This window comes from Dama dama, chromosome 32, assembly GCF_033118175.1.
Source record: "Dama dama isolate Ldn47 chromosome 32, ASM3311817v1, whole genome shotgun sequence".
Classification (NCBI taxonomy): domain Eukaryota; kingdom Metazoa; phylum Chordata; class Mammalia; order Artiodactyla; family Cervidae; genus Dama; species Dama dama.
In genome coordinates, this window is record NC_083712.1 from 30,447,824 (window position 1) to 30,475,698 (window position 27,875).

Sequence of the window (27,875 nt, forward strand, 5' to 3'; positions counted from 1 at the left end):
TTCTCATAGTCTGTCAATATACAAAGCATATTGTGTACAATATACAAAGTAGATCACCCGCTGTTCTACAGCAGACATCATAAAGATGTCTTCCCATCAGAAGGCTTTGGGAAACACTGCTTAGTGAAAAAGACAAGTAACTTTAAATCCCACTTCAGGAGTGGGGCTGTCAGACCACACACAGGTAAGGGCTTCCTGCCAAGCAGAGCAGGTTAGGCAAAAACCCTGAGTGTTAGAATCCCTACTGGAGGACAAACAATTCAGAGATGAAGGGCCATCTCCTCCAAACGAGTTCACAGTACCTTGACCAAGAAAGTGTCTGCGTACTTGAACATATGATTTCAAGCCTGCCTCCATCCTTCAGGGCCAATCAGGAGCACCTGTCAGGAGAGACTCACTCCGGCAGGCCAGGTGGTCTGACAAACGCTGGGCAGCTCCTGCACCAGCTAAGTCACCAGCCACCGACCCTACGGGAGCTGAGGGTGTCTCAGTCACCCTGGGACCCGGCGCAGCTCTCTCTGCCTTGGGGTCCGCCTGCACCTGAGTGGTATTAACAAGTGCTGCTGCAAGTTGCTAGCTAACCGCACTCGGGAACAAACTCCAGGGCTGTTTTGGAGGGAAGCACCCCTTTCCAAGGTCCCAAGCCTCAGGAGAGGCCTGGTTAAACCTGGGCGGCCCATCAGAGACAAAGGCTAGAAAGCCAATCCCACTCCCCTGGACGGTGGGGAATCTAGGAAGAAGCTTGTCGAGGGACGTTCCATTCCCATAGAGGGCCAAAAAGCAAAAGACACACAGTTTGTCCACTGAGCCCACCCACCAGGCAGATTTGCTAAGGAGTTAAGGGCTGAAAAGCCCGGGCCCCTCCAGATGGTCCAGCCTCGCCCTCCCGGATAAAAGGTCACCGCAGGACGGGGGACACGCCGCGCACACCTAGCGAGGACGCCCCAAGCTCTCCCTCCGCCCCGGCCCCGCAGTCTGCTGATGGGGATGCGCGCCCGCTAAGGGCCCCCACTCACCGGTCGGGGAGCCCTCCGAGACCGCCCAGCTCGGCCAGCACGGGCGCCTGGAGCAGGAGCGCCGGGCGTCGCATGGGCGCGAAAAAACACGGTCGCGAGGCGCGTGGACGCAGCCGGCGGGCAGAGTGCACTGGGCGGGCGGCTTTAACGCCTGTTCCCGCCCCGCACGGGAAACGCCGGCGCAGGTGGGCGCGGTGGGCCGCGTGCTCTGGGGTCGGCGCCAAATGATCCCGGGAAGGAGATGGGCTGTTTAAACAATAACAACAACAACAACAACAAAACAATTGGTTTACAATGTTGTGCCGATGTCTGCTGAAAAGCAAAATGATTCAGTTACACACACACATATGCAATCTTTTTAAAATGCTCTTTTCCATTATGGTTTATCCCAGGAGACTGGGTTTAGTTCCCTGTGCTGTAGAGTAGGACCTTGTTGTTTAACCATTCTAAATGTAATAGCTTGCATCTCTCTCCCTCTGCGTGTGTGCTCAGTCACGTCCCACTCTTTGCAACTCCATGGGCTGTAACCTGCCAGGATCCTCTGTCCATGGGATTTTCCAGGCAAGAATACTGGAGGGGGTTATCATTTCCTCCTCCAGAGGATCTTCCCAACCCAGAGACGGAACCCAGGTCCCTTGTGTCTTCTGCATTGGCAGGCAGATATTTTACCACTGCACCACCTGGGAAGCCCACCCCAAACTCCTGCTCAACCTCTTCCCCTCCACTCCTCCGTCCTGAACCATGAGCCTGTTCACCAAGTCTGAGTCTATTTCTGATTTATAGACAGGTTCATTTGTGCCATATTTTAGATTCCACATATAAGTGATATCATATAGTATTTGTCTCTTTCTGACTTACTTCATTTAGTATGATAATCTCTAGTTGCATCCACAGCCCTGCAAATGGCATTATTTTCTTCTTTTTATGGCTGAGTAGTATTTCATTATAAATATGTACCACATCTTCTTTATTCATTCATCTGTTGAAAGGCATTTAGGTTGTTTCCGTGTCTTGGCTATTGTGAACTGTGCTGCCATATTTCTTTTTGAATTGTAGTTTTGTCTGGATATATACTGTTTTTAGCTTTTTGAGGAAAGTCCATACTGTTTTCCATAGTGGCTGTACCAACTTATATTCCCACCATTTTAACAATATTAACTCTTTCAATCTAACAGCATGGGATATATTTCAATTTCTTTGAGTAATCTTCAGTTTCTTTTATCAAAGTTTTGACAGTTCTCAGCCTATAAGTCCTTCACCTCCTTGGTCAGGTTTATTCCTAAGTATTTTATTGGGGGTGTGTGTGATTTTAAAAGGTACCTGTTTTTTGTTTTGTTTTTTTTTACATTCCATTTCTGATATTTCATTGGTGTAAAGAAATGCTACTGATTTCTGTAGGCTAACCTTGTATCCTGCTACCTTGCTGAATTCATTTTCAGTTCTAGTAGTTTTTGTGTGGAGTTTTTAGGATTCTATATATAGTATTATGTCATCTGCGTATAATGACAATTTTACCTCTTCCTTTCTATGGACAGAGATTTGTGACATTGTACAGGAGGCAGTGATCAAAACCATCCCCAAGAAAAAGAAATGCAAAAAGGCAGAATGGTTGTCTAAGGAGACCTTACAAATAGCTGAGAAAAGAAGAGCTGCTAAAGGCAAAGGAGAATAGGAAAGATATAGCTGTTTGAATGCAGAGTTCCCAAGAATAGCAAGGAGAGATTAAAAAAAAAAAAGCCTTCCTCAGTGATCAATGCAAAGAAATAGAGGAAAACAGTAGAATGGGAAAGACTAGAGATCTCTTCAAGAAAGTTAGAGATACTGAGGAAACATTTCATGCAAAGATAGGCACAATAAAGGAAAGAAATGGTATGGACCTAACAAAAGCAGAAGATATTAAGAAGAGATGGCAAGAATACACAGAAGAACTATACAAAAAAGATCTTCATGACCCATATAACCACAATGGTGTGATCACTCACCTAGAGCCAGACATCCTAGAATGTGAAGTCAAGTGGGCCTTAGGAAGAATCACTATGAACAAAGCTAGTGGATGTGATGGAATTCCAGTTGAGCTATTTCAAATCCTAAAAGATGATGCTGTGAAAGTGCTGCACTCAATATGCCAGCAAATTTGGAAAACTCAGCAATGGTCACAGGACTAGAAAAGGTCAGTTTTCATTCCAAGCCTAAAGAAAGGCAATCCCAAAGAATGCTCACATTACGACACAATTGCACTCATCTCACATGCTAGTAAAGTAATGCTCAAAATTCTCCAAGCCAGGCTTCAGCAATATGTGAACCATGAACTTCCAGATGTTTAACCTGAATTTAGAAAGGCAGAGGAACCAGAGATAAATTGCCAACATCCGTTGGATCATAGAAAAGCAAGAGAATTCCAAAAAAATCTACTTCTGCTTTATTCATTACACCAAAGCCTTTGACTGTACAGATCACAACAAACTGTGGCAAATTCTGAAAGAGATGGTAATACCTGACCACCTTACCTGCCTCCTGAGAAACCTGTATGCAGATCAAGAAGCAACAGTTAGAACCGGACATGGAATGGAACAACAGACTGGTTCCAAATTGGGAAAGGAGTACATCAAGCCTATATATCGTCACCCTGCCTATTTAACTTATATGCAGAGTACATCATGCGAAATGCTGGACTGGATGAAGCACAAGCTGGACTCAAGATTGCCGGAGGAAATATCAATAACCTCAGATACGCAGATGACACTACCCTTATGGCAGAAAGTGATGAGGAACTAAAGAGCCTGTTGATGAAAGTGAAAGAGGACAGTGAAAAAACTGGCTTAAAATTCAACATTCAGAAAACAAAGATCATGGCATCCAGTCGCATCACTCCATGACAAGTAGATGGAGAAACAATGGAAACAGTGACAGACTTTATTTTGGGGGGCTCCAAAATCACTGCAGATGGTGACTGCAGCCATGAAATTAAAAGACACTTACTTCTTGGAATAAAAGCTATGACCAGCCTAGACAGCATATTAAAAAGCAGAGACATTACTTTGCCAACAAAGGTCTGTCTAGTCAAAGCTATGGTTTTTCTAGTAGTCATGTATGGATGTGAGAGCTAGACTATAAAGAAAGCTGAGCACCGAAGAACTGATGCTTTTGAACTATTGTTTTGGAGAAGACTCTTGAGAGTCCCTTGGACTGCAAGGAGATCCAACCAGTCCATCCTAAAGGAAATCAGTCCTGAATATTCACTGGAAGGACTGATGTTGAAGCTGAAACTCCAATACTTTGGCCACCTGATGCGAAGAACTGACTCACTGGAAAAGACCCTGATGCTGGGAAATATTGAAGGCAGGAGAAGAAGGGGACGACAGAGGATGAGATGGTTGGATGGCATCACCGACTCAATGGACATGAGTGTTAGCAAGCTCCGGGAGTAGGTTATGGACAGGGAAACCTGGCATGCTGCAGTCCATGGGGTCACAGAGTTGGACACAACTGAGCGACTGAACTGAACTGAACTTCCACTTTGGATGTCTCTTCCCAGGTGGCACAGTGGCCTCCTGCCAATGCAGGAGGCATAAGAGATGCAGGTTTGATCCCTGAGTTGGGAAGATCCTCTGGAAGAGGAAATGGCAACCCATTCCAGTATTCTTGTCTGGAAAATCCCATGGACAGAGGAGCCTGGCAGGTTACAGTCCCAGGGACTGCAAAAAGGCAGACACAGCTGAGCACACACACACACATATTACGTTTAAGTTTTCAATGTAGACAAGCTTCACCCTTGTGCTTCCACCTCACTTCCCCACCTCCACCCCCAGCAAGCACTTAGGTAGTAAGCAAACACTTAGGTAGTAAGCAAGCACTAAGTTGGTTTCAGTCCAACTCAGGCCTCCTGCTCAAAGGCTGCACTAATGACTGGCATGTTCCTGTGGCTGAATCTCAAAAGCAGCAGGCAACAATTTAATTAGCTCCAAGTCAATAAACCTCCATGAACCCAGCAAGGCAGTAAAGCATAAGCCTCACTACTAATTATCAGCAAAAGATTATTCATGTAGAACTATGATGCTTAATATTTGGCAGTATCTAACATAGAATATTTATAATTTTCTGACAATGACTAACAATGAAGAAAGGCATCAGAATGCATTAGAATTAATTCTGCTACAATCCTTAATTTAGAAAGAAAAAAAAAAAACTCCAACAAAAGGATATGACACAGGAAAACCCCCATTGGTATACAGTCAAAGGATAGACAATTTACAACATAATTTCATGGATGCTTTGTAAAATTTTTCCCAAATAAAGTGCCTACATGAATATTTGATGTAGGAATATGTTAATGTTAGTAGGAATGGGCACCCTGTGTCACTCATGTATGTATTAAATATAACTACTCATCATATAATTCCCTCACTTGAATAATTCCTTATATTAAGCAGCCCTTACAATCTGCCTCCAGATCTCATTTTTGCTAAATCTCATTTTGCTAAACACTTTTGGGGTCAAGACATGATTTGGGGGTTCAATTTGAGAATCTGTGAGCATTGCAATTAAAGCAATCTGATGAGATAAGCCAGATGAGCACGTGGACAGTCACCCAGCTTCATCTCCCTCAAGGTACACAAACCAACACCCCCTCCTTTAATCACAGTACAATTCAAATCTGGCAAGTGTACCCCAGTTCTTTAGGGCCAACCCGCTGTCTCCCTATAGAAAGTAGAACTTAGAAATTCTCCCTACAAAGTCATAAAATAACTTCAGAATTTCAAGAGCGGTAGGCTAGTGGAACGTTCTGTTTCCCTCATTCTCACAGGATTGAGTCTTCTCACTGCTTGATCTTTTTAGAGTTTTCACAGCCTAGTCCTTCTGACCTTGCTAGTCGGTATGGATTAGGTTTTGCTGTGAGTGATGGAAAACTCAAACAGCATTTTCCTAAACAAGACAGAAGACTCCAAGTAGGTGGTAAAGGGCTGTGTGATTGTCCATAATGACTGTTGCTCTGCAGGATCTGACAGATTCAGGGCTCCGGAGAAGAGGATTCTAGATGCTGGGGAGGGTCTGCTAGAGAGCATGGGAAGGATTCAGGGAGAATCACATCAAATGCTTTTTACTGGGCTTGAAGTCTACAAATAATTAATCAATATTAACTTGGTGAGAGGGCAGTGAGGGGAAGCTTCTGCAGTTCTAGAGAAACCAAAATAACCAGGGCATTCAACTCAACTCAGGGGCATTTGCCATATAAATCCACTGTGCTCCTTCCCCAGGAATTCCCCACTCTCTGAGCACAGGCCTGGCCAGTGACAGGGACTCTGGGGATGGGACGGAGGAGGAGCCATGACACCTCGTAAGACCTCTAGAAAACCCTGCAGTGTGCTGAGGATCAACATAAGTCATAAATAGACAGCTGCCCATCCCTAAAAGAGGACATCTCAATGGGAAATGCCTGGGTCTCCTTCAGAATCTTTCAGACTGGAGGAAAAACCAGATGTCCACTTGGGCCTTTAAAGCTGTCAAAGGCCAACACTCCATGGCTTCCTGCCCTCAGCTTCCATGAACTGCAAACATCCTGACCACTCTCCACAGGTCCCTGCGACCCCCAGCCCGCCTCCAACAACCAACCTTTGATCCCAATAAGGGCTCCAGTAGCTTATCCACTGTGACAAGAAGAACCTCCTACCACCTTAGAAATGCAAGCTCCCGGCTTCTCCAGAGCCTTCTACCAGGCAAATCTAGGGAGACCCTGTAGGAGAAAGCCTAGTGGGGGTGGGGAGTTGGTGTTAGTTTGAACAATTTATTTGTTTTCATTTCTTGGCTGAGCCACAAAGCATGTGGGATCCTAGTTTCTTAACCAGGGGTCAAACTGGTGCCCCCAGTAGTGGAAGCACAGAGTCTTAACCACTGGACCACCAGGGAAGTCCCAGTTCTGAACAACTTAAGTGCTTCTCGGTGCAGTCAGCCTGACCTCAAAATGCTGCCTCTTTGGGCACAACCTGATACTCTCATTCAGCTCTTCTCTTTTGTTTTTCTAACCCATTTGGAGCCTTACCTTAGTTTCTACTGGTTACTTGCCCCTGGGGTTGCTGACCTAGTTTCGAATGTTGGTTTTGGCTCTTACTTGCATTCCTTCGGGGACTTGACTTTCCGTGTTTACCTGTCTGTGATTGCATCACAACTTTCAGAGACAGAGAAGCCTCATTCCTCTGCCTCATCCCTACTGGAGGACGCAGTTGAGGTATTTGCCAGCCTCGCCCTGAAGGCAATTAGAGAGGAGGGCTCTGGAAGCTTGAAGTTTCATCTCCACTCCTAACCCTCCAGGGAAGAGAGGGGGGGCCAGAAAAACTGGGTTAATAATCAATTACGTTTTCATGATGAAGCCTCCATAAAAACTCCTGATCTGTCGTGTAGGAGGGGCTTCTCTGGTGGCTCAGATGATAAAGAATCCACCTGCAATGCAGGAGACCTGGGTTTGATCCCTGGGTGGGGAAGATCCCCTGGAGAAGGAAAGGGCAACCCACTCCAGTATTCTTGCCTGGAGAATTCCATGGATAGAGGAGTCTGGTGGGTTACAGTCCATGGGGTCACAAAGAGTCAGACACAACTGAGTGACTCATACACACACACACACACACACACACACACACACACAAGCATACTGTGTGGGAGAGCGTCATACATCCTTGTGCTTCACACACCCCAAATCCACAGGGACAGGAGCTCCTGCACTTGGGACCCTTCTGAATCCCACCCTGTGTATCTCTTCATCTGGCTGTTCATTTGTATCCTTTATCAGATCTTTTGTTAGATAATAAACTGGTAATTGTGAGTGTTTCCATGAGTTCTGTGAGATGTTATAGCAAATTACTGAACCTGAGGAGGGGATCGTTGGAACCCCAAATTTGTAGCCAAGTTGACTAGGAGCACGAGTGACCTGGGGACCCACTACTTAGGACGGAAGTCTGAAGTAGGGTCTGTCTTGGGAGACAGGTCCCTTAACCTGTGGCTCTGATTCTGACTCCAGGCAGATGGTGTCAGACCTGAATTGAATTGTAGGTCACCCAGCTGGCGTCAGAGAATTGGTTGATGTGAGGGGAAAGCCACATGTCTGATGTCAGAAGTGCTGTGAGTAGAGAGAAGAGAAGAATAGATTTTTCTCTTTCATTTAGTCAATTGAAGTCATCAGGGACTTTGCCAGGTGATGTCTGGTTATATATACAAACCACATGTGGATCCTTGAGTCAGAGATGAATATGAAATTTTGTGTGGTTTTGGGGACTCTAAGGATATGGAAATATCTGCAATTAATCATTATCCGAACTTCCCACCAAAACTTTACTGAGAAAACCTATCCAGCCCCTAAAGCCCAGAATAGGTGCCTTTGAAATGATCTGCCAGGTCTAGGTCAGTGTTGTAATAACTCCAGATGTTTTTTATAAATCTGATTAATAAAAGGCTTAAATAATCATATTTAACTTCCTAAAATAGATAAGATCTGTATAACTCTTACAACATAAATGGATGTGCTGGTGCTATGGAAGCCAGCAAAGGAAAAGACTTGCTTTAGGGTTTCATTTGGTGTCCAAATGCAAGGACACTGGAACATAACAGACTTGGAAAATTTCCATGAGCCAATGGACCATTTTCCAGTAATAGCTCAGGACTAGTGATAGTGAAGTTGTGTATGAGGCCAGAGGTTTATGTAATATCAGGTTGGTATTAGAATCAATTTGCAAGTTTGTTTCCATTAGATGAGCTTCAAGCGTGAGAGTAAGCATGTGTTGATGGAGGATGTTTATCTTTCTTCCTAGAGTGATATTACTTTTGTTATCTCAAAAAACAAAACAAAACAAAACTGGATAATTTCTGGAACATTTATCTATTTACCACAGCAAAGCCAGGAAATGTCTCTATTGACATTCAAAATAAGAAATATACTTGTAGTTTAAAAAAAACAGTAGAAAAAATGATTCCCCAAACTGGATACCTTTCAACATTTGTAGATTTTTGTTTAATTTGAACCACTGACAATAGTTAGTCAAACAGCACCATACTTTTTATTTTCCGCTTGAGAAGCATAGACAGAAAGGAGCCAAAAGACTGAGAAATTGAAAACTACTATAAAACTACTTTCATTTTTCCTAATTAAAGAGTAGGGTTGTCTGATTCAGAAAAGAGTCTGAATCAGGGAGCACTTCATAAGAAGTGTAATTTATGACAACCCTTGACAGGGACAGAAGAATCAAATTAAAAGACTTAGAGAATATTTTTTAATTTAGTAAAATAAAGACTAATCATTTGTAACTCATTGGCATCTTCATTTTTTGATGCATTTGCTTTAGGACTTAATAGACTAAACACATACATCCCTTCTTTGATTATCTCTGACAGAGTGATCTGTCTGGAATGACACAAAATTTCAGAATAATAGAGTCTAAATTAATGAACCATCTTGACTTGGCCTTTATAATGTCAGTCAGAGGTAGATCAATTGCTGGTTTGGGGGTCAACAAGTTTTTTAACATTCCCAGAAAAGTTACAAAGTGAAAGTCGCTCAGTTGTGTCTGACTCTTTGCAACCCCATGGAATTCTCCAGGCCAGAATACTGGAGAGGGTAACCTTTCCCGTCTCCAGGGGATCTTCCCAACCCAGGGATCGAACCCAAGTCTCCCTCATTGCAGGCGGATTCTTTACCAGCTGAACCACCAGGGAAACTCAGAAAAATTACAGCTATGTGACACAATGACTGTGCATTTCTACTAACAGCCACCAGAGGTCTACTTACCATTGCAAATCCTCTAAGCCTTGCTACAGAAATTGAACCATAGACAAGCAGGGTGGGCAGCCTCGCTGGTAAGCAATACAGAATCTCCAGCCCTCCTCCAGACCTGCTGAATCAGAGTCTGCACTGTAGGTGATTTGTACATTTGACAACTTCTATGCTGATGCTGGGAGGGATTGGGGGCAGGAGGAGAAGGGGACAACAGAGGATGAGATGGTTGGATGGTATCACTTGAGTTGGTGATGGACAGGGAGGCCTGGCGTGCTGCGGTTCATGGGGTCGCAAGGAGTCAGACACGACTGAGCAACTGACTATACAGTCCATGAAATTCTCTAGGCCAGAATACTGGAGTGGGTAGGCTTTCCCTTCTCTAGGGGATCTTCCCAACCCAGGAATCAAACTGGGGTCTCCTGCATTGCAGGCGGATTCTTTACCAACTGAGCTATCAGGTGCAGCCAAATAAATAGATATTTATTTATTTTTAAAAAATGTTTTGTGGAACTCTAAGATCTGCTCTGTCCTACTTGAGTGTGTCAGAATTCCTAAAGGGACATAAAGGTTTGGACAAGCCTTCCCTGCCATAGGTGCTGGGAGAGCTCAGGATGATGAGAGATCAAGGATGCTTCCTCTCCCTGCCTTAGAGGGGGAGCCTCTACAACAGGATCACAGGAAGGGGATCTGGAAGGCTCTTGGCTCTAAAGGTGTCCAGAGGCCAAAGAGGACACAGAGAAAGAACACTCAGATCTTATGCCCAATTGAAAAGAACTGCTGGAGCAGACAAATGGAATCCTAAAAAATAAAATTGAAAAGAGTACTTAAGAACAAAATTATAGGACAACTGATAAAATAAAAAAGATTTCCCAGAGCTTTAAAAATCATTACCAATTTAAGGGATGAATCGAGAAAGTGATGGTAGCTGATAAGGACTGTATTCATGGCCTGGAAGGTCAAGGACCACCAGCACCACAAACCACAGACCAAAACACGCAAAGAGATGGAAATCACGAGGGAAACAGAGAGAGATTTGGAAAGCAGATGCTGGACATCTATCATTTGAATAATACATATTATTGAAAGAAAAAGAAGGAACATGAGAAGTAGAAGAAATCATTTAAAATAACTTAGAAAATTTTCCTAAGCCAAAGAAAAACTTGAGTTTTTAGGGTCAAAAGGTTCAGAATTCTTGGCTGGATTCAGGAGACACACACACTGAGGCATAATCTGCTAAAACAAGTTTCCAGGATTTTCCTTTTTTGACTTTTTTTGGACTTCTTAACTGCAACACTGCAAATCTAAATTTGTACCTTTAGATTTCGGAAGAAACTCCCAAGAATTCTATATCAGGCATTGCAGTTGTTTACCTGTTAAGGTGAAAGAAAGGTATTGAGGACATTCACTAAGTCAGAGAATAAATCACTGAGTTTTCCATCTCAGGTATATAACAGGAAAAGACCTTTCCAAAGACCAAACGTTACTGATATATATGCCTGGCAATCATCTATCCATCTATTCATTGTTGTTGTTTAGTCTCTGAGTTGTGCCCAACTCTTTGCCACCCCATAGACTATAGCCCACCAGACTCCTCTATTCATGGGATTTCCCAGGCAATTATACTGGAGTGGGTAGCCATTTCTTTATCCAGGGGATCTTCCTGACCCAGGGACTGAACCCGCGTCTCCTGCATTGCTGGCAGACTCTTTTACCGCTGAGCCACTGAGGAAGCCCAAATAGACAGGTACTGAACTCAATAAATATCAGTAGGAAAGTCCCTGTCTACTCATACACATATGCTTATGTAGATAGACATCTAGCATTTTTAGGTAAGTTATACTTAGAGGTTTCTGACAAGGTATCTGAATACCTTGTCTGCCATATTTCCAGAAATGGAACTGGTCTGGTCTCTGTGTTTTGTGTGTGAATGTGTGTCAGCTTGCTCAAGGAAATCCAACCCTTCACAGAGCCTTACCTTATTGCAGGAATGTTTCCAGTGTCTCAGCTGGGCTGCCTCAGTCTCACAGCCTCTCTTCTACCCTACCCCGATGCCCTGAAAGCATTCTAAAACAGATTTTTGCTTTGATTGGATTTTTGTTATATCTGGTAGCAAGAATTCAGAGACCATTTTCCAGTGGAAATCCACATGTTTCAGTGGATTTCTGGGCTACCGAATAATTTAGTACTTTATAGATAACTAATAAAAGTCAAGGCTATGGTTTTTCCAGTGGTCACGTATGGATGTGAGAGTTGGACTGTGAAGAAAGCTGAGCGCTGAAGAATTGATGCTTTTGAACTGTGGTTTTGGAGAAGATTCTTGTGAGTCCCTTGGACTGCAAGGAGATCCAACCAGTCCATCCTAAAGGAGATCAGTCCTGGGTGTTCATTGGAAGGATTGATGCTGAAGCTGAAACTCCAATACTTTGGCTACCTCATGCGAAGAGTTGACTCACTGGAAAAGACCCTGATGCTGGGAGGGATTGGGGGCAGGAGGAGAAGGGGATGACAGAGGATGAGATGGCTGGATGGCATCACCGACTTGATGGACATGAGTTTGAGTAAACTCCGGGAGTTTGTGATGGACAGGGAGGCCTGGTGTGCTGTGATTCATGGGGTCGCAAATAGTCAGACACGACTGAGCAACTGAACTGAACTGAACTGACTGAATAAATGCCTGCCAAATACAGAAATAAAGGCATGGAAAGAAGAAATCCCTAGGTCTTGTTGAACACTGCAGTTCTGATCATTGATGACTAATTGTGATTGGTATTATTAGCTAAAGGCTTTTTTTTTTTAACCTTTTTTGAATTTGTTACAATATTGCTTATGTTTTATGTTTTGGTTATTTGGCCGGGAGGCATGTAGGAATCTTAATCAGGGATCGAACCCACACCCCCTGCTTTGAAAGACAAGTCTTAACCACTGGACCGCCAGGGAAGTCCTCAGTATCAGATAACTTTAAATTTACACTCTAGGTAAGATCATTTGATGTAAACTTGAAATAGTGGAAAGTAGCTCCTATCCAGATTAAGGAAATGTTTATCAATCCCTACAAACTCACAGTCAATGTCAATTCCAGTATAATATCAATAGCTCCATCAGTAAAGCAGTTGTTTGAGTTATACTGAAGCCTTCACTCTCCTTTTCTTTTCTCATTTCCTTACTGTTTGTTCTCAGTGCTCTCCTGTTACTTTCTGTTTGAGGCCACCTTGGAGTCTTCTTTTTATCCAAATTGTGTCTTTGACTTAAAAAAGATCATTCTACATGTACAGCTCGGTCTTAATTTCAAGGCAACGTTCATTACATTTCCCCCACTTCCTTGAATCATGGGTTCTTATAATGTGCTTGTCTTCAGATGATTTTTTCCCCCAGAAGACACTCACTGATGTTCAGTATCTCTCTGCTGATTCATTCGTGTTGTGTCATCTATCACATACCTCCTATAATTAATATTCAAACTGAGGAAATTAAGGAAAGTACTTCCAGGGATTAACTGCCTCAAATCAGATGAAGACATTATTGTGGGTAGGTTTGGTTTTCCTAGCTGACGTACTGGATGTGTGGCAGGGTCATTTGCTGAAACATTTCAATGTGTTTCTTCTTTTGGTTTCCCACAGGTATTCCTAGAAGATGAATGCCGACATTGACCTCAGGCCACGTTGGGCAGAGCAGAAAGCAGGAGCTGGTTGGTGCTCACTGAAGTCAATGTGTTCTGTGTCCCAGAGAGAGAGGAGAGAGACACTTTCTATTATTATTGTTTGCTCCTTCCTCCCTCCTTCCCTCTCTCCTTCTCTCCCTTCATTCCTTCCTTGCTTCCTCCCCTCTGTCCTTTCTTCCCTATCTTCCTATAGATTGATCATCCCAAATGTCCTGGAGATCCACACCTCAGCACCTCTGGGAGAGTCTGTCTCATGTAACTAGTTGTCTCAGGCTTTGTGGCAAAAGAGGAAGGAGGTCTTCTCGGGCTGGGTGTGTGGAGCAGCTCCCTTCTGGGGACCACAGGCTCAGAGGACTATGTGATGGAGCACCAGGAGGTGCTGAGAGGCCCATGTGCATCTTCTCCCTTCCGAGTACCACCCAGGCCTCCTGGGCTCTTAGTGTGTTGGCGAGGGGAGGGAGACACTTGTATGGATAGAAGGGGAACTTTCTGCTGGTCCCCTCTGAATGCAAATCCTAAGTTTGGGGCTTCCCTGCCAGCTCAGTGGTAAAGAATCTGTCTGCAGTGCAGGAGACTTGGTAGAAGCCACAGGTTTGATCCCTGGGTCAGAAAGATCCCCTGGAGAAGGAAATGGCAACCCACTCCAGTATTCTTGCCTGGAGAATCCCATGGACAGAGGAGCCTAGTGGGCTATAGTCCATAGGGTCACAAAGACTCAGACATGACTAGAGACTAAATAGCAACAAGAAAATAATTACATTTCTTGGATGTATACATAGATTAAGGTTTGCAAATGCACATTCTCCACAAATATCTATCACAGGATAGCAGTCCAGTACTGGCCCCACTGCCATGATGAAATTTTGATTCTTGAGACTAAGATACCCAAAGGTCATGTCGATTCTACCCACCTGTGAGAAAAAAAATGTATATGAAAATATGTACAAAGTGAAAGTGCTGGAAGCGATTATAATTATGAAACATGTGTCAGGCATTGCTTAAGGGACTTAGAGTGGGATTCTCTATGAAGCAGTACTTGGAAAATTGTTTTCCAGGTTTACAAAACTGGATTTTAACACAAAATATCATAGTAAGTCTTTAAAATAATTTCAGGGCTGCCTATAACAATGCACTCTGAATCTCAAATTGGGCAATTTTCCTGTACTTAATTTTCTTTGTTTGAGTTTGGTTGAACCTAGGAGATGTTGCCATTTTGTAGAACAAAATGTTTGTAGAACAAAACTGCTGACTGGCAATGATTTCATGTAGTTTATTTACCCAGATAAATGAGGGGGCTCATGGTTTCTGGTCATACATGTGAAGAGCATGAAAGTCCTCACTCCTGTCTTCGCAATAAAAGAAAAGCTGAACAAAGTGAAGGGTCACAACTGTTCTTAGATGCTTCAGAGAACTGAGGTCACAGGCCAGCTGTCACCACTAAAACTGGAAAGACAGACAGGTGGAGATAGTAGGTCACAGCCTCCTGGGAACAGAAGCTAGGGAGCAGATGGCTGCAGCCAACACGGGGAAGAATGCTTGAAGGGGTAACTGACAAGTTTCAGGAGGTTCCGTGTGGGTGCCTTCTAACCCAGTGAGGGTTAGAAACTCCCCGTGTCTTAATCATAGGGAAAACCTCCCCACTTTCATGAATTTTACCTCCAGGAGCTCTGCCAGGTTCTCCTGTGAAGACTGGAGAAAAATCCCCCTGTGTTTGTGGCAGGTAGAGGGACAAATATGCATTCTGAAAGATACCAGGACATTCTGTTCTCTTTAACAAGGACTGCCCTCAAGGGAAATGATTTTACCAACGCCTCAATGACCAGAGCGAAGAGAAGTACCCATCTCCAGCCTCCTCTAGTCCTCAACGTGGGGGACAGGAGACACCGAAGGCAGACTCAGTAAAAGACTGAGGCCTAATTATCGGACTATATATATAAGTGCTTCCCCTCCCCCACCCCCTGTGACCACCAGATAGGGCTCCTGGGTAATAACAGGGGAACACAGATTAAGAACTGCAAACCTCAAGTCCATATTTAAGGAGTCTTTGGGGAAATTCACAGACAGCAGGGAAGACAAAAACAACAGCCCTGGAGGAAATTTTAGCCTTGGACACCGCAGCCATAGGAAGCAGAAAACAGAGCCTAACTCCTAGCGGTGCCTGGCTGTGCTCCGTCACTTCACTCGTGTCTGAGTCTGCAGCCCTAGGGACTGCAGCCCACCAGGCTCCTCTGTCCATGGGACTCTCCAGGCGAGGATACTGGAGTGGGCTGCCGTGCCCTCTTCCAGGGGACCTTCCCCACCCAGGGATCGAACTCTACTCTCCTGTGTCTCCAGCATTGCAGGCAGATTCTTTACCGCTAAGCCACCCAGGAAGCCCAGCTCCTAGCCATATAAATGTAAACTCTCATGCCTGGTTTCTCATCCCCAGCTCCTTCTAAGGGTTAAAGAGAGGCATGGATAGCCAGGAAGCACTCAAGGACTCTCAGAGGTGAGGGTGGGGACATACTGAATCATTTCCACGGGCATTTATATACAAGTTACCCCCAGGCTACAGCAGGCACCCAGTGCAACAGCTAAAGAGTCACAAATAAGCATGATCCATCATGAAGGGCTTACCGATTACCAATGCTGAAAGGATTTGTCTAGGGCCGGTTCACGCCTTATTTCACAGATAAGAAAAAGGAGTGCCAAAAACACAATGAGCACTGCCCTGTACAATGTAAATAATGCAAGAGCCACATCTGGAGCCTGGCTTTCCTCACTGCAGGAATATATGTAAAACCAGAAAATATACTGAACAGGCAGGACTCTTGGGATGTTATCTTAGAGCTGAGTTTATTTTTTGTCCCCCACTGTTCGGGGATATTTGTTCCACAGTGGAAGTTCTTCCCTTACCTCTGAAGGAAAAATACATTTACTTTTTAATCAGCAGGTTCTTGATGTAGTAATTTGCAGGGTCCAGACCTACATAATAAGCAGAGCTTCAATCCACCTTAGAGTAAACATCTCATGCCGTCTTTCCTTCCCCTCGCTCGCACACCCAGGCTGGGCCTGCTGAGGTCAGACCCCTTCAAATGGGAAAGGAGGGCGGAGTCATTTCCTCTCTTTTCTGCTCCTCCCGCAGTGGTGTCTGACCTTGTGATGCTGTGGTTTATAATACTAAATATATATTAGGTCTTCATCCCTGGTTCTCGCACAGAGCTCCTAAAACCCTTGAAATTTCCTAAATGATGAGAGTGACAAGGTATGTTTTTGTAATGTTGATCATGTGACTTTTGGATGCATCTAAGAATGAGGGCTGGTTGCCAGGGAACCAGCCATGTGATCAGAGGATGGGCATTCACATTCCTCCCATCTTACCCGACCCCAAGAAAGGGAGAGGGACTAGAGATTGAATTAATTGTCAAAAGCCAATGCTTTAATCAGCCATGCCTGTGTAGTGAAACTTCCATAGAACCCCAAAAGATAGAGCTTCAGGGCTGGTGAACACATAGATATTTGGGGAGAATGGTGCATCTGGAGAGGTCATGGAGGCTCCAAGTCATTTCCTCATGCCTTGTTCTACACATCTCTCCCACCTGGCTATTCCTGAGTTGTATTCTTTTATGTGTGTGTGTGTTAGTCACTCAGCTGTGTCTGACTCCTTGTGACCCCATGGACCTCACCCCACCAGGCTCCCCCGTCCACGGAATTCTCCAGGCAAGAATACTGGAGTGGGTTGCCATTTCCTCCTCCAGGGATACTCTTTTATAAGAAATAGGTAATCTGGTAAGTAAAATATTCCTCTGAGTTCTGTAAGCTATTCTAGTGAATTAACTGAACCCAAGGAGAGGGTTGTTGGAACTTCAGATCTACAGTCAGTGGATCAGAAGCACAGGGGACAAACTGGACTTGCTGTCGGCGCCTGAGACAGGAGGCGGGGAAGCAGTCTTAGGACTGAACCCTCAGACTATGGGATCTGCGACTGTTTCCGAGTGGATAGAGTCAAGGCTGACCTGACCGGTAGGACACCCAACTGGCGATGGAGAATTGCTTGTGGGTCTGGAATGCTCCCCATCCCCACCCCCCCACCTTGGAACTGATGGTCAGAATCATGTAGACTTGGTTAAGTTGATGCAGGGACAGCAAGAAGTAAAGGGCAGTGGAGAGTTTTCACTTGAATCAAAACATTTTAAGGTGGTTTCAATGCTCTCTGAATTCACTCTTTCCCTCCTGAGGCACTTCTGAGAGTTTCTGGGACTCTTTCCCAGGGTTCAGCAAACATGTTCTGTAAAAGGCCAGGTAGCATTAATAAATATATGAGGCTTTGCAGGCCCTGTGGTCTCTCTTGCAACTACTCTGCATTATAACACATCAAAGAGCGGGAGCACCATGTTCCATAAACATACACAGCGGGCCGCAGGCCAAAGGCCTCAGTTTGCCAGTCCCTCATCTCTCCAGCCTCGGGCTGCTCTTGACCATGCCAAACGGACTTTATTTCGTGGCTGTTCATGCCCCTCTCAGGTCTTTGGAAAGAGCAGAGCCCCTCAACGTGTCCTCTCCTGAAGCCCAGGGCTTTCCCAGAGGCTGCCTGAGCAGGTCCTAAGGAAAGCTTTCATTCCTTCTCTTGGTCTAGGTGCACCGGGTCAGGCCCACGGACACACTCGCAAATCAATCCACACCCCTCACCCCAACTGAGCAGCCAGCCCTCATCCTGGCAATCTCTGTGCACGCTGCCATTAAAACAGCTGGCCAGGCAGTTCTGGACCTTAGATTCTTCAGGCATGAGTCAAATCCAAGCCCGGTCTGTCTAGCTAGATGCGGGGGACAGGTGTTCTGAGTGGTCCTTCAAACACCCTCTTCCCTTCCGCCGCTTGAGGTAAAAGGCATGGGTAGAGCTTGTAACACGCTGATAGCCATCTCCAAACAAATTATCTCTACACATGCCATCCATCTCTAACAAAGCGACCTCTTCGACCTTTAGTAGATGAATCATCTGACATGCTTTCAGATTTCCACAGGAGAATCAGTCTCACAACACACCGGGAACATGGCATCTTACCATTTTCACACCTCAGACAAACCAAGACAGGAGATGCCCATTTCACCTTGTGGGAATAAAGCGCCAGCCCAGGACCATGCTCAGTGGCATCAGCCCCTGTGTTTCTCTTCCTTCCATCTGAGCTCCCCAGCGTGCCTCAAAATGGGGTCATCGAGCTCTCTCACATAAACTTAAATTTTTATTGTGATCAGACTCTAAACGGTGTGATGAACACACACCACAAATGAACAAGTGAGTGCTCACAATCTCCCTTTGTCTTCTACAGCACGTGTGAAACGTCGAGGAGGCGCTGCCGGGAGGAAAGAGGACAGATTCGAGTGGAGGGTGAGGAGGAAGAGTGAGGAAGAGTCATGAGAAAATTGGGTGGAGGGGGCAAGAGTGCAGAGCAAGGGACAGAGAGCCTGCTATAGCGGAGACCCTGGGGTGAAGGATGGGGAAGAAGGATTTTAGGATGCTTGGCTGTGTGTGCGATGCACTCATTTATTTTATTTTATTTTTTTGCAATGCACTCATTTAAAACACTGAATCCTTCTCCCAAGAAAAGCCACAAGAAATATCTCTGTGACTGTTTCATCTTCTGGCCCTTAACTGTTATTTCCAGAAGGGCTCCTACCAGGCCACATGGGAAACTCCGCGTGGTCACTACTCTGTCTCCCCTCTCTACCTCCTCCTCTCGGTCAAAACAAAGCTCCCATCACATTCCTTTGTACACACAGATAATTGGTGAGGGACACGAAGACTTTCACAGAAGTATTCAAAACCCAGCCCCATCCTGTCACATATGGACTTGCTAATAAGTAGAACTGTTTGAAAACAGAATCATGTGCCTGGTTAGGTCATGATTTGCCCATAATACTGGGAATATTCAAAATGTAACTGTATCTGACCATTTCCAGGTTATTATAGGAGTCCCTTCACTGGGTGAGAATTTAGATGTCAAGCTTGCTTGCTGGCTTGCTTGCTTCGCTTCAGACATGTCCAGTGCTTTGCGACCCTATGGACTATAGCCTGCCAGGCTCCTGTGTCCATGGGATTTCCAGGCAAGGGTTGGGTGGGTTGCCATTTCATTCTCCAGGGGATCTTCCTGACCCAGGGGTCGAACCCACATCTCTTATGTCTCCTGCATTGGCAGGTGGGTTCTTTACCACTAGTGCCGCCTGGGAGGCCCAGATGTTAAGACCATCAGGATATCTGCAATTCTGGGTTTGCTATTCTAAGATTGTTGCTTACTGCCCATCTACACACTTAGAGATGTGAAAGGAATTCTTTTTTGGGGGGAACTAATCATGGTACATTGATTAGACCATGTTATTTATAAACTAGAAAAAGAGAGTGGATGAAAGATGTCAAAGCAGGAAATTGCCTTGTGGTCCAGTGGTTAGGACTTGGCACTTTCACTGCTGAGGGCCCAAGTTCAATCCCTGGTAGGGGAACTAAGATCCCACAAGTCGCAGGGAATAAAGATATCTAAAAAAGAGATATCTAAGCAGAGTTACCCTTTTGGCTTACATGATTATTCTTCTCCTCTCTTAAATAATACTTTGGTTTGGGACAAGACATTCATTTTGAACTCTTTATACTCTCGGCTTATCTACTTAGACCTGAATGTCCCCTTTGATATCCACATTTTATAACAGAGCAGAGGCTGTCCCAAGGCTGAGGGAGTGATGAATGGACCCTGTCCTGGCGCTGTGGTGTGTTGGACAAGGTGCCGTGTGTCATCACTCAATGCCCCACTTCCCCTTCAAGGAGATGAGGCTGGCAGCTTTTTTATCACTTCCTGGCTTCCCGTCACATACTATTTAATGGGGCAGGATAATTGACAGGATGTATACCGAGTTATGAGTAATACTCTTCCCCTAACAGCACCTAATCTTTTATTTGGTTGCTGTTACCCTATCATTAGCATTTCTCACCAGGACAAGAGGTCTGCCTTGTGAAAGAGCTGACATATTTGTGAGGAAATAAACTTGCAACCAAGGTAACTAATTTCATTTGCAGAAAATTTAGGACTTAGAAGAAGCAAAAGACAAACAAACAAAAAAACCCAAGACAGTCTAAATAGTTTTTAAAAGCTTAGTTACACTCTCACATTTAAAAATACAATGTTACATAAGCTTTGCATATGCAAACCATATGTGATTTTCAAATCCATTCCCTCCTCTGTAAATGAAGCAGTGTATGTGCTCTCTCTCCACCTAACAATTTGATATGAACCCATGCATTATGAACAAACAATTAATTCTAGAAAATGTAACAGTCAATCACTGGCATTTAAGTATTTATGTATACATATATTTGCATTTTATCCTGCAAAAGCAATAAGTCAAATATTAAAAAGCACATTTCCTGTCATAAGGAAATAAACTGGGAAAGTGACTTTGCCTCTGCTGGTGCAGTGACATGAATACCCTTCCAGCTGAGCCAAGTCTGGTCAACTCGTCTTCTGTTGCCTGATGCTCCTCTGTCTTCCTGAACGTTCCCAATTACACTCTCCCATTTTCCACCTTGTTTCTAAGCCTTCTTCTTCAGTTTGTAACTTCACGGGGACACAGTCTGGAATCTTGCAGCTCCTTATACAGTTTTATTATCTCTTGGGAGAAAAGCGACTCCAAAGAGAGAGATGAAACCATACCCTGTAACTTACAAGGCACATTAGGCAGAAACAAAATGATTAACTGAAACCATCAAACCTGCCTCCAAGAGTACCAAGGAAAGCACAGGAGTGCAAACAACTTGCTAAACACCCTTTCAACCGAGCATGGTGCAGGCGCACTGAGGGACTAGACTAACCCACAGTGAACTTCGGATGTCACAGGCTGAAAATCCATAGCATGGAACACATGGAACACCCTCACCCCCACCCCAAAATCGCAAAGACAGTCACACCTGCACAGACAGCTCTTTTTTCCACCAGTCATTTTTCAGCATGCCCACCCTTCTTGCTCCCTACCACCACAATACCCCACGCAAAAGCTGATCAGGGAGACATCTCTGAGCATTGCTCCCCTATCCTAGCTTGGCTACCTTGCAAAACAGCCTTTTCTCTCTCTGAGAATGGTCTTACCGTTGCCTTGGTGCCTGGTCTTTATGCAACCAGCAATGAGCCCACTTGCTCCACTACAGAGAGACAGAGTTATTCCCCCTCGTTCCCTTTACCTTTATTACCAGGGACCTCTTTCTCTTTCTCTATTTCTCTAACCTTGCTGTCTCTTTAAAACACTTAAAATAATTTTATCAAGTCTAAATATATGAGAAAAATGTATCCTTTGGTTTACTACTTATGCAAAAATATTTAATCATTAGTCAGTGGGTAGGACCGAGACTGATAAATACTATCCTGTATTTTTCCTTCTCTGTCGTGCAAGTTTCTGCTACCATTGGGTGCAACACAGGGTATAGTAAAAAGCACTAGAATGGGTCTTAGAAGACCAAATTTGGGATTCTTGTTGAACTCCTATTAACTCATTTCATTTGTGCTATGCAAATTTAAGATAGATGCAAATAAACCTATGTATGCACACATACATGGATATACACACATAAACTTTTACGTGATCAGGTAATCACTACAAACTTCATTCTTTTTGCTTTATTCAGCATAAATCGATAAAGACTTTTCCTGCCAAAACTTTTACACAATGCAAGTTGATTTTTTGAGGGTAAAGTAATACTGTTTTTCATTTGGCTTTCAAATAATCAATATTAGAAATCAGGGGTGTAGGATATGTATAATGATGTGCTGTCTGCAGGGGATGTCAGACGTATGCTAACCCTCTGCTGTGTAAAGAGATCATCTCTAAATCCCCCTGAGTGACTGTTTAGCTCAAGTTTAGAGTCTCTTAAGCTTATATTTGATGCTAAACCAAATAGGCCCTTAGGGAAGAATTAAGAACAAGCCAGACAGTGTAAAACTCTTATTTTGTTAAAGTTGGATAGTATTTGTTGGTTAGGTGTAACCAGGCTGATTACTCTGTATAATCTCTGCACACATAGTGGCTGAAACAGAGTAAAACAGGTACACAGGTGGACTAAAGAGATTAAATGCTTTTATTTTATTATTTGTCATTCAGAGAGCTGCCCTTTCAGAAACCAGAATGTTATTCAGATTAATAGACAAGGTCATGCCTCTAAGACCACAGGAATCAAAATCGGGGGCTGGGGGGAGAGGTGAGGAGCAAATCTTGACCCAAATGCCATGAACTTCCTTTTTGTACTTTCAAGTTTTGGATTTTATCCACAGAAACACTACTATTATTCAAACAATAAGAAATAGAAGAGAGGCATCAGTAAAATAGCAAAAATTTAAGGAAACCAACATCCCCAAACATTGCTAAGAAACATTGTGTAAACACTAACTCTCTTTTAGGTTGGTGTCATGATGACCTAAAATATGTTTCTTCATTTTAGGGAAGCTTTTATTTGTGAACATTTTTTTTTCTGTTAAAACACAGATTTTGCCTAAATTCTAAGTTGCGTGTGCGTGCTCAGTTGTGTTGGACTCTTTGTGACCCCATAGACTGTAACCTGCCAGGCTCTTCTGTCCACGGAGATTCTCCAGACAAGAATACTGGAGTGGTTTGCTATGCCCTCCTCCAGGGGATCTTGCTGACCCAGGGATTGAAACTGCAATTCTTGTGTCTTCTGCATTTGCAGGCAGATTCTTTACCAACTGCACCACCTGGGAAGCTTTAAGTTAAATTAAATTCTAAGTTAAAGCCATGCAAATACTTCTCCATAAGGCTAATTGATTTTTTTTAATTAGAGGTTACAAATTCAGTAATCACTTATACTTATTGCTTTTGTCACATTTTTTTTTTTTTCAGGGATTCTTTGGAGTTTGTTCTTATAATACTTGGGCTTCCCAGGTGGCACAGTGGTAAAGAATTCACCTGCCAATGCCGGAGCCGCAAGAGACACAGTTTCAATCCCTGGGTCGGGAAGTTCCCCTGGAGGAGCACATGGCAACCCACTCCAGTATTCTTGCCTGGAGAATCCCCATGGACAGAGGAGCCTGGTGGGCCACAGTCCATGGGGTTGCAAAGAGTTGGACACGACTGAGTGACAAGCACTTCACTTCTTCTGTTTGGACACAACTGTGCTGGATGCTTCTGTAACTGCCAGGTCTCACCACTGGTTTCAGCTACCACAGTGGGTTTTGTTTGGTACTAGGGTTCTGGTTGGGACCTGCTGCCTCCCCTGGGTGCCAAGCTGTGTGCACTGGGTACCTGGCCATCCTCCTGCTGAGCACTGCCAAGCTGCTGGGTGCTGTGGTCCCGGCCATGCTCTTGTTCCTTGCCAAGCCATGGGTTCCCACCGTCCGCTTCTACCTCCTCCACAAGACACCCTGTGTCCATGGGTCAAAATACTACAAAAAATTTTTTTTCAAAAATTTCCAAAAAGCAAAACTTGAGTTTGCCTCTCACCTCATGGCAACTATATATTTACATAGCATTTCCATTGTATTGGGTATTATAAGTAATGGAAAGATTATTTAAATAAATGGGAGGAGCTATGCAGGTCATATGCAAATACCACATCATTTTATATAAAGGACTTGCACACCCATGGATTTTGGTATCCAAGGGGTGTTCTGGAACCAGTCTCTTGTGGGTACCAAGGATACCGAGGGATGACTGTACTTTAGGCTTAAGCTGGCAAACGCTCTGTATAATGCAACCTTCCCTAGTGACAGCAGGAAGAGCATGACGGGAGAATTTTCCCAAACATCTTAAGTAAACTTACTCATTGTGAACTTCTGTTATAATATATGCAGACTGTTCATTTTTATCCATTGCATGTATCCATTCTTTACTTCTTCACTTCCTTTACTTTTCTGTGCTTCAGTCTCCCCATCTGTAAAATGGGGATAATAATAGCATTCAATGCATAGGGTTTCTCTGAGGTTTAAATGAGTTAATAACTGTTTCATGCTTAAGAAAGGGCTTATATAGAGTGACTGCTATTTAAGTGTTGGCTGTGATTATCTTCCTAGCTTATTGTAATTCATTTGGTCATATCCTGTATTTCATTAGCTAACTGAATGGTTTTCACAGGTGACCTAAGTTTGTTTTTCCCTTTCTCTTTTTTATTTTTGTCTCCCTACTTCCTATGTGAGGATTTTCCTTTGAAACATCCTTCCTGCTTTTGTTTAGTGTTTTTGCTAGGATTCCTTATGTGGCCCATTTCCCACTCACTTAGAGGCTAATGTCATTCAGCTTTTTCCTTCCCTTCCTAGGCAAAAATGGAAGTGTAGGCAGTGCTTAAGAGTCAAATCAAGGATAAGCTGGATTTGTGACAAGTGAGGCAGGATCCAGAAGACAGGACATATGAATAAATTATCCCAGAGATGGAGAGGAGGAGGAGGGGGGATGAGAGGACCGGTATCCTGTACTCCCCACAGCCTCCTCCCAATTCAGGGACTGTATGAGCCTTTCATGACTTGATGGAGAGTCAGGAAGTGAAGTCCCAGCTCTACTGCTACTCACCGGGTCCCCCATCATTTCAGCCAGCTCAGAGCACCCTCAACTGCTATCACTCTTCAAATGTGACATGCTTCTCAAATCCAGGCCTTTGTGCATCCCTTCCTTCTTCCCCAAATAAGGACCACTTCCCTCTTTGGAAAAACCATCCTCCAGCTCCCAAAACACAGCTCACAGTGTGGTCCTAACCAGTCTCTGAGAAGCCTCCCCTTCCCCTTGTCTCCCTCACTGGGGCCCTGTCTGTCTATCCCCACTCTTCCTTCCTGTTGCCACCAGCACAGAACTTACTAGGGTCTTCTTGATGAACTGGGCTTATTTCTCCAATTCAAATACGAGCCCTTGGAAGCCCTGGGACTTTGTATCCACAGGCCTGATCAAAGGCCTGGCACATGGTAACCAAACCAAACCAATGGTGATTCCATGACAGACTGAAGGACAGCAGACAGAGGAGAGAAAAGTTGATAAGAGGTGAGATTGTCCATGTGTAAAGAGTGAGGGGGTTTCGGAAGCAAAGCTCCTTGTAAACCTAGGACAGTAAAGTGCTGCCACATTGTAAGAAATAAGGGAGAATAGTGGGAGCAAGAAATTGTTAGGAAGGATTCAATGTCCACTTCCTGTGAAGGAGGCACTTGATGGGGCTGCACCCCGAACCCCCGTCTATCTAGCTGGTTCAGCTAGGGCTGCTACACCTCACCCTCATGACTGGACAGACCTGAGGTCAGGTTCACGGCTCCCCGTTCACCCTTCCTGACTATGCAACTGGCCATTCCCAGGAGGGTGAGGGGTGCTGAGAATGGGACAGGCTGTAAGCATATCAAGTGCTGTGGGCAGGAAGAGCCAGTTGACCTCGCCTCATTCTGAGGGCTTCTTTCTCCGTCTCTGGACTCTGTCTTTCACGTGCTGCCTGCTCTCATCAGTGGCTTCAGAGCCTTCAGACCCGGGGGACCCAAAGCTCAGTGCTCCTACCTGTGGAGTGCTCCTACCGAAGCTCAGTGCTCCTGCCTGTGGAGTGCTCCTACCAAAGCTCAGTGCTCCTGCCTGTGGAGTGCTCCTACCGAAGCTCAGTGCTCCTGCCTGTGGAGTGCTCCTACCGAAGCTCAGTGCTCCTGCCTGTGGAGTGCTCCTACCGAAGCTCAGTGCTCCTGCCTGTGGAGTGCTCCTACCGAAGCTCAGTGCTCCTGCCTGTGGAGTGCTCCTACCGAAGCTCAGTGCTCCTGCCTGTGGAGTGCTCCTACCGAAGATCAGTGCTCCTGCCTGTGGAGTGCTCCTACCGAAGCTCAGTGCTCCTGCCTGTGGAGTGCTCCTACCGAAGATCAGTGCTCCTGCCTGTGGAGTGCTCCTACCGAAGCTCAGTGCTCCTGCCTGTGGAGTGCTCCTACCGAAGATCAGTGCTCCTGCCTGTGGAGTGCTCCTACCGAAGCTCAGTGCTCCTGCCTGTGGAGTGCTCCTACCGAAGCTCAGTGCTCCTGCCTGTGGAGTGCTCCTACCGAAGCTCAGTGCTCCTGCCTGTGGAGTGCTCCTACCGAAGCTCAGTGCTCCTGCCTGTGGAGTGCTCCTACCGAAGCTCAGTGCTCCTGCCTGTGGAGTGCTCCTACCAAAGCTCAGTGCAGCCTACCCGCCCCAGCTCCAAGTCTCAAGTCGATGCCGGTCCGCCGGCCTCAGTAGGGCCTGTGGAAGCTACTTGATTTACAGTCACAGACTGTGCTCCACAGGTAGACCTCCTCTGCAGCCCCCTCCCAGCTGCCAGATCCCTTCTTTGGAAGTGCTGAGCCCCTGGGTACCTTTTCCAAGTCAGTGAATTACATGAGCCCTGAGTTCCACATTCACTCTGTGGAGAAAATGGGACCCTGTAAGTGCTGAAGGTGGGGAGACTTCTGGAAAGTGGTGCAAGGGCAGACCTCCTACTTTTCAGCCCGGGGAGGAAGCGTGGATGATGGCCTACTATGTGCTGGGACAAGGCACGGCCCCGCCCTGTCCTCAACAGAAAGGTCTCTTCCTTCCTCACGGAGGTGGCTGGAGGAGGCGAGTGGCTTTCTTCCACTCATTCCCAAGGGCCCCAGAAGGGCAAACCCATCCAAGGAGCAATGCAATATTCCATTTGTTCCAGAAGAGAATGCGTGGGACTTGGTGGATGAAACCTGCGCTCAGGGCCGCGCCCCCGCCTCGGGCCCCCGGGCACCGGGAGCGGGTGGGGGGCTCGCTCCGTTTCCTCCTTCCCTTGGCCCTGGGCAGCAGATTGGCTCACCTCTTCAATCTCAGGGTCGGGATCCCTCTGACTCACCTCCTGCTCTGCCCGGGAGGGTGTTACCAGAGCATTCCACCAGCCTGACCTCAGCGGCCACCCGGGACCCGCCCGCTGCCCGGGCACCAGGCGTGGCTTCCCGAGCCTCTCACCTGCCTCCCCGCCCTTGCTGTGAGGAGGCAGCTTTCCTGGGAGCTGGCCGGTCGCGCCTTCCCGAGGCCTCAGCCGGTCCTCACCGAGGAGGGGAGGAGGCGAGACTTTGTACAGAGCCATGGGACCGAGCTCCGGGGAGCATCTCCCGGGAGCCCGGAAGGGGAGACGGCTGGAGCTGCACCTCTGGGGAGCAGGCTTCTGCTCCACAGCGGGGGATCATTTGTGGAGCAAGAGGACGTCTTCTTGGTCCCAGGGCCGCCGCTGGTGCAGAGAGGCTGCCAAGGGACCCTCCTCTTCGGCCAGGCTGGAAGGACACACACCGGAAGGCCGAGGGCGCCAAGGGGAAGAGGTTGGGGGTGGGGATGGGGTGGGGGTGGGGTGTGGGTGCTGTGAATGTTTCTTCTCCATCTTCAGGGGTCCTTGTGGAAAATTCCAGTTCAGGCGTGAAAGAAAAAAAAAAAAAGCCCTCAGCTGGGGGTCATGGAAGAGTAGATTGGCCCAAAAGACATAATGAGAGCTCCTGAT

The 27,875-nt window shown here is 45.5% G+C and overlaps 1 long non-coding RNA gene across 1 annotated transcript; it reads right to left on the bottom strand.

Annotated features, from left to right (window-relative positions):
- On the bottom strand, positions 1-27,643 carry LOC133050462 (uncharacterized). Its single transcript, XR_009691624.1, has 3 exons — positions 27,350-27,643; positions 24,219-24,329; positions 1-1,262 (listed from the first exon to the last, which is right to left on the bottom strand). It is a non-coding gene; the product is annotated as an uncharacterized LOC133050462 (long non-coding RNA).
- Positions 27,644-27,875: the final 232 nt, after the last annotated feature.